The sequence below is a fragment of the Tympanuchus pallidicinctus genome, unplaced genomic scaffold, assembly GCF_026119805.1.
Source record: "Tympanuchus pallidicinctus isolate F22 unplaced genomic scaffold, pur_lepc_1.0 scaffold57, whole genome shotgun sequence".
Lineage (NCBI taxonomy): Eukaryota > Metazoa > Chordata > Aves > Galliformes > Phasianidae > Tympanuchus > Tympanuchus pallidicinctus.
In genome coordinates this window covers 413306-428220 of record NW_026294777.1, presented here as the reverse complement: position 1 = coordinate 428220, position 14915 = coordinate 413306, and the positions used below count along the sequence as shown (strand labels likewise).

General features: G+C 55.9%; 1 protein-coding gene and 1 long non-coding RNA gene across 2 annotated transcripts in view; both read right to left on the bottom strand.

Annotated features, from left to right (window-relative positions):
• SHANK3 (SH3 and multiple ankyrin repeat domains 3) overlaps nt 1-14915 on the bottom strand; it is a 279947-nt gene that overhangs the window by 16650 nt on the left and 248382 nt on the right. The window lies entirely within an intron of this gene.
• On the bottom strand, nt 8460-10458 carry LOC128091971 (uncharacterized). The gene is made up of 3 exons (XR_008211563.1): nt 10183-10458; nt 9551-9836; nt 8460-9428 (listed from the first exon to the last, which is right to left on the bottom strand). It is a non-coding gene; the product is annotated as an uncharacterized LOC128091971 (long non-coding RNA).

The window sequence follows — 14915 nt, the reverse complement described above, 5'->3', positions numbered from 1 at the left end:
GGTCAATTGTTGGCCAACTGTTAGTCAACTGCTGGCCAACCACTGGTCAACTGTTGGCCAATTGTTGGTCAACTGCTGGCCAACTACCGCTCAGCCGCTGGCCAACTGTTGGCCACCAGAACCCACAGGTCCTTCTGTGCGGAGCTCCTTCCCAGCAGCTCAGCCCCCAGCCTGCAGCCCCCAGCCATGCTGCTGTTCCCCAGGTGCAGAGCCCTGCTCTGCTCTTGCCCTCTCCCTCTCAGCCTGCCCTGCTCTCGCTGAACTCCACCCCCTTGGCAAGGATGGCATCGTTTAACGCCGACCGATATCCAAAGTTGTGACAGCATCATGTTGAGTTGCGGAAGGATGACACAAATGCCATCCAGGCAGCTTCAGCAAGCGTGCTGTGGTCCATTCTTGACACTTCATTATCCACGTGATACGAAGCAGTGAGAAGCAGTTCAGGGCAATGCACAGTACGAGCAGAAAATTGTAAAGGCTGAGTTCTGACTCACTCATTTTCCGCTCCGTACCTCCGTTATGCGGCGCCTGTGCCTTCCCAGCACAGCAGGTAAGGAGAATTCTGACCTAACAGTAACTCACCAGAGCAGTGCACATCCCCAGGATTAAGAAGTGTTAATGAGAGAGACGCGAGCTCTGAGGCCTGCATTAATTTTCCTCTACTCCAGAGCTGTGGCCACCAACCAGGAGGAAATTGGTGCAACAACCAGAATGTCAGTGGGGGTGAGGTCCTGACGCTGCTCAGAGCTGTGGGAGCCCCATCCCCAAAGCTGCCTGAGGCTGTGGATGGGGTTCTGGGCAGCTTGAGCTGGGGGGCACCCAGGCCATGGTAGGGCTGGGGTTGGGGGGCCTTGGGGTCCCTTCTGAACCAACCATTCTGGGATTCGATGATTTATAAGATTCCTTCTAAGCCAAACATGCTGGGATGCTGGGATGGTTCTGTGATGCACAACAAACCTGCACGCTGCTCACAGCAGAGCTCTGATGTCTGATTGCCAGCCTCACCTCTTCAACACCCCAAAGCACTCCACCTGCAGGAAGCCTGCACGATTCTCCAGGTCCCGAGTCACTCCTTGGAAGAACCTGAGCCCCACACTGTCCTTCCCACCTCTCCCAGGCAAACTCATGCTCAGGGCAGAGCAAAAACTGGTGCAGAAGTGCTTCAAAATGGGATTCCACTGTAATTCACCACCAAGGTCACCCAGGGGAATGTCTGTGCCCATCCTGAGCCCTGCAGTGAGCTCCTCCACTCTGCACTGGGAGGTGAAAATTTGGGCAGAGGCGGGACAGGATGGGACATAGGTCCATCCAACATAACCCAACACAACCCAACACAACCCAACCCAAATCAACCCAACTGAACCCAACCCAACCCAACTCAACCACACCCAGCACAACCCAACACAACCAACTCAACTCAACCTAATCCAACCCAACCCAACTCAACTCAACTCAACCCAACCCAACACAACCCAACCCAAACCAACTCAACTCAACCTAATCCAACTCAACCCAACCCAACTCAACACAATCCAACCAAACCAACTCAACTCAACCTAATCCAACTCAACCCAACTCAACTCAACTCAACCCAACCCAACCCAACTCAACCACACCCAACACAACCCAACTCAACACAACCCGACCCAAATCAACCCAAATCATCCCAACCCAAACCAACTCAATTCAACCTAATCCAACTCAACCTAACTCAACTCAACCCAACCCAACTCAATCACACCCAACACAACCCAACACAACCCGACCCAAATCAACCCAACCCAAAACAACTCAACTCAACCCAATCCAACTCACCCATGGTTCTGAGCTGAGTGCCCCCAGCAGTGCCCTCAGACACTGAGATGGCCGGACTCCTTCACTCCAGCAGAGCCTTTTTCAGCTCCTGAATCCTTTCGGGGCCCCTCTCTAAATTCAACTTGGCAGCTTCAGCTTCACCCTGTGCTACAAATTCCTGATCTGCACAAATTACTGCTCTTCCAAAGCTGCAAATCTCTCTGCAAGTTCACAGGACACTTAATGCTTTTCCCTTGCATACACAATTCAGACATCTCCACCACATCCCACGCAATTAGCTAATGTTAAGACAATTATCTCGGAGAAGCCCGTATTTTCTGCTGCATTACATTTTCCAGACTCATCCCATACCCCCACCTCCTGCACTCCCTGCGTGCACACGGCGCTGGAAGGAGGTGTGCAGCAACAAAGCTGCCCTGGGAGCTGCTCCCACCTGGTGGCAGCCACAGCTCTCACACAGCGCTCCAGGGCAGCACCAGGAGAGGGGTCAGGTTGGAGAATGGGAAACATTCCTCCTCCAGAGAGCTGCCGGGGTGGGGAGCCCCCATCCCTGGGGGTGTTCAGTGAGCACAGGGTTGTGGCACCTGGGGACGCGGTCGGTGGGATGGGCTGGGGTTGGACTGGGGATCTCAGAGCTCTTCTCCACCCAAATGACTCTGTGAGCTCACGATTCCCTTGGCACAGTTCCGAAGCGCTGTTGTGCTGGAAGTGCTGGGCTGTGGGACTGCGGGACATCGTGGGATGTCACAGGGATCTACAAACACACAAACCGGGGCTCTTAGGGAAGATGCTCTTGGAACGAGTCCAGAGGAGGGCAATAAGACGATCAGAGGGCTGGAGCAGCTCTGCTGTGAGGAAAGGTTGAGGGAACTGGGATTGTTTGGCTTGGAGAAGAGAAGGATTCAGGGAGACCTCATGGTGGCCTTCAGTGCTTGAAGGGAGCGGATAAACAGGAGGGGAATGGCTGTGTGTGAGGCTGGATGGTGATGGGACAAGGGGAATGGCTTTAAAGTGAGACAGGGGAGGTTTGGGTTGGATGTGAGGAGGAAGTTTTTCATGCAGAGGGCGGTGAGGCACTGGCACAGGTTGCCCAAGGAGGCTGTGGATGCCCCATCCCTGCAGGCATTGGAGGCCAGGCTGGATGTGGCTCTGGGCAGCCTGGGCTGCTGGTTGGCGACCTGCACACAGCAGGGGGGTTGGAACTGCATGAACGCTGTGGGCCTTTGCAACCCAGGCCATTCTATGGCTCTGTGATTTGCAGAAGATGTAAACGCAGCCCTGGCTTTAAGCAGCCCTGCAGTGAAGGCAGGGGAAGGCAGCGAGCTGCACTGCACTGCTCTGCCCTCCTCAAAGCCTTCGTTGTGCTCCAGCTGAGTGCTTTCATGACCTCCCCGGGCACTGATCCTCATCTACACAACCTGATTCATGCCTTCAGCTCACCGGAGGAGCAGCAGCCCCCTCCAGCCCCCAGGACTCCATAGGTTGAGAGGCACGAGGCTGCAGACGGCTCAGCGCTGCTTTCTGCTCCCAAGCCTGTTAATTTGAGGCCCTTTATTTTTAGCAAATACTATCTCACTTTCTCCTTGGTTACAGCTGGGAAACTTTCTGTTCCAAGCACATCATATGGATGGATACATCCTCCTGATTTGTTCCAAACTCAGAACAGAACATTTCTGCCTTTTTTTTTTTCCTGCTTTTTGCACCAGAATATACGATTTTATCATTTACGTATAGAAATGCATCTCTACCAGATTTATTTATTTTTTTGCTTCTACTGCACTAAAATGCCTTCTTGTCTCTACGCATCGGCCTCTGATATTTCCTTTGGCTTCCCTTCCCAACCTCCTACACACCTCAGCTCGAATTATCTGCCTCTCCTTCTCCCCTCCTTGCTAACCTTTACGTGGAGGGGAATTTAACAGCTCCTCCATTAACGCAATGCAGTGGGGTGAAATCTTGCCCAGCCATTTTCTTCCCCTGACTTTCGGGCTGCATTTAGCAGCGCGTCCTCAAACAACCCAGGGATTCTCTTCGTTATGTAAAATTGATATTCCCCAAAGGAGGAGAGGTGCTCTCCCACCCTCGGGTTGCTCTCCATGCTCTGAGCATTGCACAACACGCAGCCCGGCCAGCAGAGCTCCTCCCACAGCTGCAAGTTGGGATGGAGCCCTGAGTTCTTTTGTCACGGTGTCAAATTCAGTTCATGCGGGAGCTCAGAACGTCCCACCGACGCTGTTCCTCTGGTGGCTGACAGGAGAACCTCATGGGGCTCAACAGAGCCAAGTGTGAGGTCTCATAGCTTCAGTATAAGCTGGGGAGGGTGGAAGGATGGAGGCCAGCCCTGCTGAAAAGGCCCTGGGGGTGCTGGTGGGGGGCAGCAGCACGAAGCAGCGCTGTGCCCTCAAAGCACAGAGAGCCAACTGCACCCTGGGGGCATCCAGAGCAGCGCAGCCAGCAGGAGGGGATCTGCAGCTCTGCTCTGTGCTGGGACACCTCGCCTGGAGCACTGCGCCCAGATGGGGAGCGCTCAGCACAGGAGGGACATGGAGGCATTGCATTGTGTGCAGAGGAGGGCCACCAAGAGGGTCTTAGGGATGGAACAGCTCTCCTGCGAGGATAGGGTGAGAGCTGGGGCTGTGCAGGTGGAGAAAGGAAGGCTGTAGGGAGAGCTCACAACAGCCTTCTGTATCTGAAGGGGCTGTGGAAAAGAGGGAATGGACTCTTTAGTGGGGTCTGTGTGACAGGACGAGGGGAGGTGGTTGCTAACTGACAGAGGGAGACTGAGGCTGGGTGTAAGGAGCAGGTCTTCATGCTGAGGGCGGTGAGGCGCTGCACAGCTTGCACAGAGAGGTGCTGCTGCCCATCCCTGCAGGCACCCACGGGCAGGGGATGGAGCTGTGAGCACTGATGGAGCTGAGGGGGTCCCTGCTTATTGCAGGGAGTGGGAACCAGACGGCCTTTGGAGGCCCTTCCAACCCAAACCACTCTGATTGTATGAAAGTCCCTTCTGATCCACACCGCTCTGTGATGCCATGATTCTGTGAAAACATTTCTGATAGTTTGCCATCAACCCAGAGGTCAGCGGGCCAGCACCCATCCCATAGAATCACGGAATGATAGAATTGCTCAGGTTGGAAAAGACCTTAAAGATCATCGAGTCCAACCCCAACCCAACCATCCCAGCCCAACTCCAACAGCCCTCTGCTGAATCGTGTCCTTGAGCACCGCATCCAGATGCTTTTGAAACACATCCAGGGATGGGGACTCAACCACCTCCCTGCGCAGCCTCTCCCGGTGCTTCACAGCCCTTCCTGTCCAGAAGTTCATCCTGAGATCCCGTCCCTGCAGCACACCATGGGTTGTCCCTTCCCCGAGCAAAGGCTGGGAACTGGTGGTGACTGTGTGCACTGGGGGGGTCCCCACACTGACACAGCAGACAGGGGATGTCAGCAGCGCGATGCCTGGGGAGGCAGAGCACACAGGAAGGTGCTGCTCGCTGCTGTCTGGACCCCAACCTCACGAACAGACGAAGAGCTCTGGTGCGAGGTGGAAACAACAGCAAACCAAAGGGATGCAAATCTGGATCTGAGAGCCTGGGGCTCCTGGGTATCACAGAACTGTAGGGGTTGGAAGGGACCTCCAGAGATCATCGAGTCCAAGCCCCCTGGCAAAGCAGGTTCCCTACACCAGGTAAACTCCTTGTGCACGGATGGGATGCAGAAGGAAACCCAGGTGCTGGGTGCAAAGTGAATTGAGAGATTGGCATTCCTGGCTGCCCGTGATCAGTTCAGAGGGGCAGGGATCTCCTACACAGAGCCCCCAAAGGTTCCTAAAGGCCTGGAGCACCTGCTGCTGGGGGCAGGCTGAGAGCAGCAGGGCTGTGCAGCCGGAGGAGAGAAGGCTGAGAGGGGATCTGAGCAGAGCTGATGGATGTCTGGTGGGTGAGGGTGAAGAGGAGGAGGCTGGGCTCTGTTTCATGGCACCCAGTGGCAGGATGAGGGGCAGCGGGCACAGAGTGCAGCCCAGGGAATTCTGTCTGCCCATGAGGGAGAACTTCATGCTGTGAGGGTGGCAGAGTCACAGCACTGCTGCCCAGAGAGCTGGGGGGGTCTCCTCCTTTGTAAGGCACCCATTGGCCTCCCTGGCCACCACGGCACACTGCTGGCTCACTGTCAGCCTGCTGACCCCCCAGGTCCCTCTCTGCAGAGCTCCTTTTGGTCAGCCCAGCCCCAGCTCGCACTGATCTTCTCTGAAAGAGTGGTCAGGCAGTGCAATGGGCTGCTGGGGAGGTGGTGGAGTCACCGAGCCTGGAGGTGCTCAAGGAAATGTTGTGTCGAGGGACGTGCTTTAGTGAGAGCTACTGGTGACAGGTTGGGCTGGATGATCTTGTAGGTCTTTTCCAACCTTGGTGATGCTGTGATGCTGTGGCTGCTCCTCCCCAGGCTCAGGATCCCATCAGGTTCCTCCCTGCTCCATTCTCAGGCTGCCCTGCTCTCGCTGGATGGCAGCGCAGCCCCATGGGGCGTCAGCCACCCCTCCCAGCTTCGTGCCACCCCCAAACTCCCTGTGGCTGCGCTCAGCCCTTCATCCAGGTCACGGATGGAGGTGGTGAATGATACCAGACCCAGCACACACCCCTGGGAAGTGCTGCTCACTGCAGCCCCCCCCCGGACTCCACGCTGTTATCGCAGCCCTCTGAGCTCTGCCCACCATCAGCTCTCAGCCCAGCTCACTGCCCTCTCATCCACCCCTACGCTGATGGCATCCAGCGCCGTGCTGAAGTCACGGCACCACATCCACTGCTGCCCCCAGCCAGCGGCGGCATCGCAGGTTGGTGCAGCCTGACTTCCCCCTGGTGAACCCGCTCTGATTGCTCCTGATCACCTTCTTATCACCAAAGGCTGGGTGATGGCACTGAGGATGAACTGCTCCACCTCTCGGGATGGAGCTGAGGCTGAACAGGCCTGGAGGTGCACGGATCCTTACTGCTGTTTTCGGACACGGGGCTGACACCGGCTCTCCACCAGTCTGCAGGCACCTCTCCCATTCTCCAGGAGCTCTGTGAGATGACAGCAGCTCAGCGGTCACCTCTGCAGCCCCCTCAGCGCTCGTGGTTTGTCCTGCTGGGGCCCAAGGATTTGCACTGATTTCACCTGGACCATCTCCAGTGAGGCACTGGCACAGGTTGCCCAAGGAGGCTGTGGATGCCCCAGCCCTGCAGGCATTGGAGGCCAGGCTGGATGTGGCTCTGGGCAGCCTGGGCTGCTGGTTGGCGACCTGCACACAGCAGGGGCTTGGAGCTGATGCTCACCGTGGGCCTTTGCAACCCAGGCCATTCTAGGATTCTAATATTCTATGATTCTATGATCTCTAGCACAATCTTCCTCTCTTTCCCTTCCCCAGCCCTCCTTTCCCCTTTCTCTTATCTCCACGGTCTGGGATTTCTGAGGGTCATAAAAACTTGGAGAGAGAGCTTTGTCCTGGAAAACAGAGCTCAGGAAAGAAAAGCCACAATCGGGTTCTGCTGGGAGGTTTTGTCCTGGCAAAAAGCGTGGAGTCGATTTCAGGGCTTTGCTCTTCATCCCAGGCAACGCCACTGGGAAGGCTGCTGGCCCTGAGGGAGGCGCAGCACAGGGACTCCGTGAGCCAGAGCTGCCCTGGACATTTGCTGCGTGCTCAGGACAGGGATTGGCAGCACTGTGGAAGATTTTGGGACTCCTCTGTCCATCTGATTTGCTCATCCGGGTGGTTGATGGTGATTTCTCCAGGAGAAACCTGGGAGCAGCTCAAGGGCGACTGCTCTGGGATCGGGGATGATGGAGACGCAGTGAATTCCAGCAGTGTTCTCAGCTGAATCTGCTCAGAAGAATCCCTCTGGCTGAGATGAAAACCCTCCAAGGAGTGCAGCCCCAGGCTGTGCTGCCAATGCTGCCAGCCATGAGCCTCCTGGGCACCATCCTGGAGCACAACGGGGGACCCCCAGAAAGACCCTGACTATGAGAGGGAGCTCTGTGAGCACATCTGCTGGCGTGGAGAGGAGAAGGGCTTTGAGTGAGGAGCACCAGGGAAGGGGCAACAGAATCAGAGCAGGGGAAGCTGGCAGTGAGGGGGAGCTGAGGGCAGAAGGGCTGCCGTGGTTGGAACAGCCCAGAGGTGGGGTGCAGAGCTGGGGCTGAGGGTGGCACGGCTCTGGGTTACGTGGGGAACTGCTGGGAAGGGGTTCCTGGGGAGCAGCACGAGGGAAAACAGTGCTGGTGTTGAAAGGAATCACAGAATTGTAGGGGTTGGAAGGGACCTCCAGAAATGGGAAGAAATCTCAGGAAAGACCCATCCTGTTGTGTAGGAAGACGGGGTGTTTTTGCAGGAGACTCAAACTTTGAAATGAACCGAAATGCACAGAGCACACATGCAGGAAGGAGGAGCAGCGAGAAGCTCCAAAACAATGCAGGCATTGCTGGAGCCCATGGGAGCAGCAGTGGGAGGTCAGAGTGCAGCTGGAGCTGAGGCTGGGCAAGGACAGCTCGTGTTGGCAATGGGCACCAAATGAAGTCCAGGGAGAAGGAATGTCTGCTGCTGAAGATTAACCACAGAGTCATTCAGGTTGGAAAAGAGCTCTGAGATCCCCAATCCAACCCCAGCCCACGTCCCCCAGTGCCACATCCCTGTGCTCACTGAACACCCCCAGGGATGGGGGCTCCCCGCTGCCCTGGGCAGCTGTGCAGTGCTGACGGCTCTTTGCAGCACAGGCTGTTCCCAATTCCAACCTGAATTCCCACTGGAAAGGCACTGCTGGCATGGTGTCAGGGCTTTCTGCTCACAAGGACCAGTGGCGATGGCTTATCCCACCCTGTTGGTAACAGCCAGAGGCCTCAGAGTGAAAACCCCAGCAGCACTGAGAGCAAAGACAAGCTGCTCCATGGAGTGGCTCCGTGTTCAGCATTTCTCCCTGCAGTGCTGCACCAGGAGCCTGCAGTGCTGGGATGCAGTGACAGCGCCTGCAGGATGGGAAAGTTCACCCTGTGATCCCCAAACAGGGGGGAAAGAGTTGGGTCAGTGCACCCAGCACAGCTCAGGTCTGGTATGTGACACAGTGAGCACAGCGTGCTGCACCCTGAGTGCAGTGTGTGACAGCCTGAGCACAATATGTCACACCCTGGGCTCAATATGTGACACCCAGAGCACAGTGTGACATCCTGGGCTCAATACGTGACACCCTGAGCCCCGTTAGCTCACACCCTGAGCACAGGATGACACTCTGAGCTCAATATGTGACACCCTGAGCACAGTGTGACATGCTGGGCTCAATATGTGACACCCTGAGCTCAATATGTGACATCCAGGGGTCACTATGTGACACCCTGGGCTCAATATGTGACACTCAGAGCACAATATGTGACACCCTGGGCTCCATAAGTGACACCCTGCTCACAATATGTGACACCCTTGAGCTCAATATGGGACACCCTGAGCACAATATGTGACACCCTGGGCTCACTATGTGTCACCCCAAGCCCCATTACCTCACATCCTGAGCACAGTATGACACTCTGAGTTCACTATGTGACACCCTGAGCACAGTGTGACATGCTGGGCTCAATATGTGACACCCTGAGCTCATATGTTATACCCCAAACACCATTATCTCACACCCTGAGCACAGTATGACACTCTGAGCTCAATATGTGACACCCTGAGCACAGTGTGACACACTGGGCTCAATATGTGACACCCTGACCTCGTATGTGACACCCCAAGCACCATTATCTCACACCATGAGCACAATATGTGACATCCTGGGCTCAAGAAGTGACACCCTGAGCCCCGTTACCTCACACTCTGAGCACTGTATGACACTCTGAGCTCACTATGTGACACCCTGAGCACAATATCTGACACCCTGGGTTCACTATGTGTCACCCCAAACACCATTATCTCACACCCTGAGCACTGTATGACACTCTGAGCTCACTATGTGACACCCTGAGCACAATATGTGACAGCCTGGGCTCAATCTGTGACACCTTGAGCCCCATTATCGCACATCCTGAGCACAGTATGACACTCTGAGCTCAATATGTGACACCCTGAGCACAGTGTGACAAGCTGGGCTCAACATGTGACATCCTGAGCACAGTGTAACATGCTGGGCTCAATAAGTGACACCCTGAGCTCAATATGTGACACCCTGAACTCATATGTGACACCCCAAGCACCATTATCTCATACCCTGAGCACAGTATGACACTCTGAGCTCAATATGTGACACTCGGCTCAATATGTGACACCCTGAGCACAGTGTGACACCCTGGGCTCATATGTGACACCCAGAGCACCATTATCTCACACCATGAGCTCAATATGTGACACCCTGGGCTCAAGAAGTGACACCCTGAGCCCCGTTATCTCACACCCTGAGCACTGTATGACACTCTGAGCTCAATATGTGACAGCCTGGGCTCAATATGGGACACTCCAGGCTCAATATGTGACATCCTGGGCTCAAGAAGTGACACCCTGAGCACAATATGTGACACCCTGGGTTCACTATGTGTCACCCCGAGCCCCATTACCTCACATCCTGAGCACAGTATGACACTCTGAGTTCACTATGTGACACCCTGAGCACAGTGTGACAAGCTGGGCTCAATATGTGACACCCTGAGCTCATATGTGACACTCCAAGCACCATTATCTCACACCCTCAGCACAATATGTGACACCCTGGGCTCAATCTGTGACACTCTGAGCCCCATTATCGCACATCCTGAGCACAGTATGACACTCTGAGCTCAATATGTGACAGCCTGGACTCAATATGTGACAGCCTGAGCCCCATTATCTCACACCCTGAGCACAGTGTGACACGCTGGGCTCAATATGGGACACCCTGAGCACAATATGTGACACCCTGGGCTCACTATGTGTCACCCCAAGCCCCATTACCTCACATCCTGAGCACTGTATGACACTCTGAGCTCAATATGTGACACCCTGAGCACAGTGTGACATGCTGGGCTCAATATGTGACACCCTGAGCTCATATGTGACACCCCAAGCCCCATTATCTCACACCCTGAGCACAATATGTGACATCCTGGGCTCAATACGTGACACCCTGAGCATCATTATCTCACACCCTGAGCTCACTATGTGACCCCCCGAGCTGCCTGCGTGACACCAAGTGCAACACATCACAGCCCCAATACAACCAGTCCCCCCCCAGGCAGCCCCAAGAGGTCACAGCAGCCAACTGCTGCCCAGCTCTCTGCACACAGGGCTCCCACGGGGGGCTGTGCTGAACGGGGCCGACGTCTCCCGCAGCTCTGCTGGCACAGCAGCCCCAAATGGGTGCAGAGGTGCAGGACAGCAGGGTGCCCCGGGGGGAGCTGGGCTGGCCAACGTGAGCAGCAGCAGCCACAAAGGCGCCGGCCAGGCTCAGCTCAGAGCACAGCTTCGTCGTGGAGCTGCCTGCAACCGTTCTGCTCTCAGCACGCGTTGGCTGGAGGGCAGCGGGAGGAGATGCTGGGCAGGAGGGCACTCACCAGCTTCTTTCCATCGATAGCTGTGCTGTGGGAGGGGGGATCTCAGCTCTGAGCAAAGGGCAGAGAATCACAGGAGGACAGAATGGTTTGGGGTGAAGGGACCTCAAGGATCACGAAGCTCCAAGCCGCCACCAATGCAGGACCACCAACGTTTGCATCTCACAGCAGCCCAGGCTGCCCAGGGCCCCATCCAACCTGGCCTCCAACACCTCCAGGGATGGACGGGGCATCACAGCCTCTCTGGGCAGCTGTTCCAGCCCCTCTCCGCTCTCACAGCACACAACTTCCCCCTGACATCCAACCTCCAGCTGCCCTCCCTCAGCTTCCAGCCGTTTCCCCTCGTCCTGCTGCCATCTCCCCTTGCCAGGAGTTGACTCCCCTCCTGTCTGCAGGCTCCCTTCAGCTCCTGCAGCTGCACTCAGCTCACCCCCAGCTTCTCTTCTCCATGCTGAACAGCCCAGCTCCCTCAACCTCAGACTCCCTCAGAGCTCCATGCCCTGGATCTGCCCTCCCCAAACAAGCAGAGCACTGCAGGCTCTGTGTGCCCCCCATTCCCAGAGCAGCACCCCAGCCCCAGGGCAGCTCTGCTCCATGCCATCCATCTCAGCTCTTCCTGTCACCTGAACACACAAACTCACTGAAGTGGGTCCAGGCATTTGTGTGTTTCAGCATTAGGAATCCCCCAAATAGGACCCTTCAGCTCTTGGATCAGCAGATGACAACCATGCTGAGCTGCAATCCCACCTGGGGGTTCCACATCTGCACATCTGGAAGCACCCCGGCTGTGCAGCTGGATGCTGAGCAGTGCAGCCACAGCACGACAGGGGAGGGAAGGGGAGAGGAGCGTTACAAAGAGAGTCATGGGATCACAGAACGGCCTGGGTTGCAAAATGCCCACAGTGCATGGGTGCCTGCAGGAATGGGCAGCACCACCTCTGTGCAACCTGTGCAGCGCCTCACCGCCCTCAGCTTGAAGACCTGCTCCTTACATCCAGTCTAAATTTCCCTTTTCTGCCCCCCAGACCCTTTTTGTGGCCTTCCTCTGGATGCACCCCAGCAGGTTGGTGTCTCTCCTGTGCTGAGGTCTCCCCATCTGTTTGCAGTGCACCAGGGAAAGCAGCAGGGAAGGTGCTGTGCAGTGCCAGGGTTGTGCCTCTGCTCTGCAGCACAGATGGAAGAAGTGCTTGGTGCCATCAGCTCAGGGGAGTCCATAGAATCATAGAATCTACAACGGCCTGGGTTGCAAAATGCCCACAGTGCTCATCTGGTTCCACCCCCCTGCTGCGTGCAGGGTCACCAACCAGCAGCCCAGGCTGCCCAGAGCCACATCCAGCCTGGAAATGAAAAACTCAAGCCAAGAGTGAGAGGCAGCTCATGGAAAAAACGCCGAGGGACTGCATTGGAGGGACATGGAATGGGAACAAGGGGAAGATATTCCCGTCTGCTGCAGCATCTGAGAGCAGGCACAGCATCAGCCACGAGGGCCAAACTGCAAACAGGCTCCCATCGCTTGCATTTCTGTTGGCAGACGCATGCGGGGCTGAGGGCAGAGCGCTGTGCGGCTCAGGGCTCTGCAGGGATGGGAGCTGGGCTCTGCTGGGCAGGGTGAGAGGAAGGGGAACTGCAGGGCAGGCAGAGCTGCAGACGTGACAGATTCAGAACCAATTGCCATAATCATAAAGGAGCAGAGGAATGACGACAGGCAGAGGAGCTCTGATGACCCCGTCAGCGCAAGCAGAGCAGCAAATTCTGGCACAGGACAGCAGGGGAATCCCCATCCTCGGGCTGTAGGGATGTGGCCCTTGGGGATGTGGTCAGGGGGGGTGGGCTGGGGTTGGGCTGTGGATCTCAGAGCTCTTTTCCAACCTGAATGATTCTGCGTTCCTACGATCAGAACTGCCCCCACCCCAGGCAATCCCAGCGCTCACAAGGAGCACCATCAGCAAGTGCTGCTGCACCACAAAACTCCTGCCAGCGTTTCCCACCTCCATTTCCGTATTTGAATTCGCCAGCTCCGACATGAAAGCACCTTTCACGCGTCTGTGCAGCGCAGTACCGCAAAGCCTCGCAGCTAAAAGCCTGAAGGTGGATCTCAGTGGGGACAGACATGGAGTGCCACACTTAAAATGCCTGTGCCGCTTCAATCTGAATGCAGCACGTCTCTGATCCCTGGGGGAAGCATTCCTAGAAAGATCCCAGTGAGCTGGGAGGTCTGTGCTGCACAGCCTGCTGCCCAGCGCTGCCCACCACAGCCCAACATCCATGGAAAAGAGCATTTCTCAATGGGAGCCTCAGCCGGGCTCAGCAAAGCCCCCCCAGCACCAGGAGCACCTCTGCAGCTGGTACAGTTGTAGAAGCAGAGGATGGTTGGGTTGGAAGGGCCCTGAAAGATGAAAGAACCACAGAATGGTTGGGTTGGAAGGGTCCTTAAAGATGACAGAACCACAGAATGGTTGGGTTGGAAGGGTCCTGAAAGATGACAGAACCACAGAATGGTTGGGTTGGAAGGGTCCTGAAAGATGACAGAACCACAGAATGGTTGGGTTGGAAGGGTTCTGAAAGATGACAGAACCACAGAATGGTTGGGTTGGAAGGGTCCTGAAAGATGAGAGAACCACAGAATGGTTGGGTTGGAAGGGTCCTGAAAGATGAGAGAACCACAGAATGGTTGGGTTGGAAGGGTCCTTAAAGATGAGAGAACCACAGAATGGTTGGGTTGGAAGGGTCCTGAAAGATGAGAGAACCACAGAATGGTTGGGTTGGAAGGGTCCTGAAAGATGACAGAACCACAGAATGGTTGGGTTGGGTTGGAAGGGTCCTGAAAGATGAGAGAACCACAGAATGGTTGGGTTGGAAGGGTCCTGAAAGATGACAGAACCACAGAATGGTTGGGTTGGGTTGGGTTGGAAGGGTCCTGAAAGATGAGAGAACCACAGAATGGTTGGGTTGGAAGGGTCCTGAAAGATGAGAGAACCACAGAATGGTTGGGTTGGGTTGGAAGGGTCCTGAAAGATCACACAATCCCCAAACGGTTGGGTTGGAAGGATCCTTGAAAACCACAGAAGCACGGGATGGTTGGGTTGGAAGGGATGCTACAGAATACAGAATCCCAGAATGGTTGGGTTGAAGGGACCCCCTGCCCCACTCCTGCTGTGGGCTGTTGACCCCCAACCCAGGCCGCCCAGGGCCCATCCACGGCCTCGTGCACCTGCAGGGATGGGGCCCCCACGGCTCTGGGCAGCAGCGCCAGGGCTGCACGGCCTTTGGGAGAAGGATTTTTCCCTTCCACATCTCCCATCCCCACACTGGACTGATGCAGACAGACCGTGCTGCCTTACTGGTGTAAAGCCTTAGGATGCTTGCATGGGAAAACAGCAGAAAGCAAAACCCTGCTCCGTGTCGCGCCATCCCTGACCTGCTCCGTCCCCACTGCGGGGCTCAGCGGATCCACAGAGCTGCAGGGATCAAAGGCAGCTCTGCAGCCGCCCCTGCAGCCGTTCCCAGAGGCTCTGGGGTCATAGAATAGAATCATAGAATCATAGAATCACCAAGGTTGGA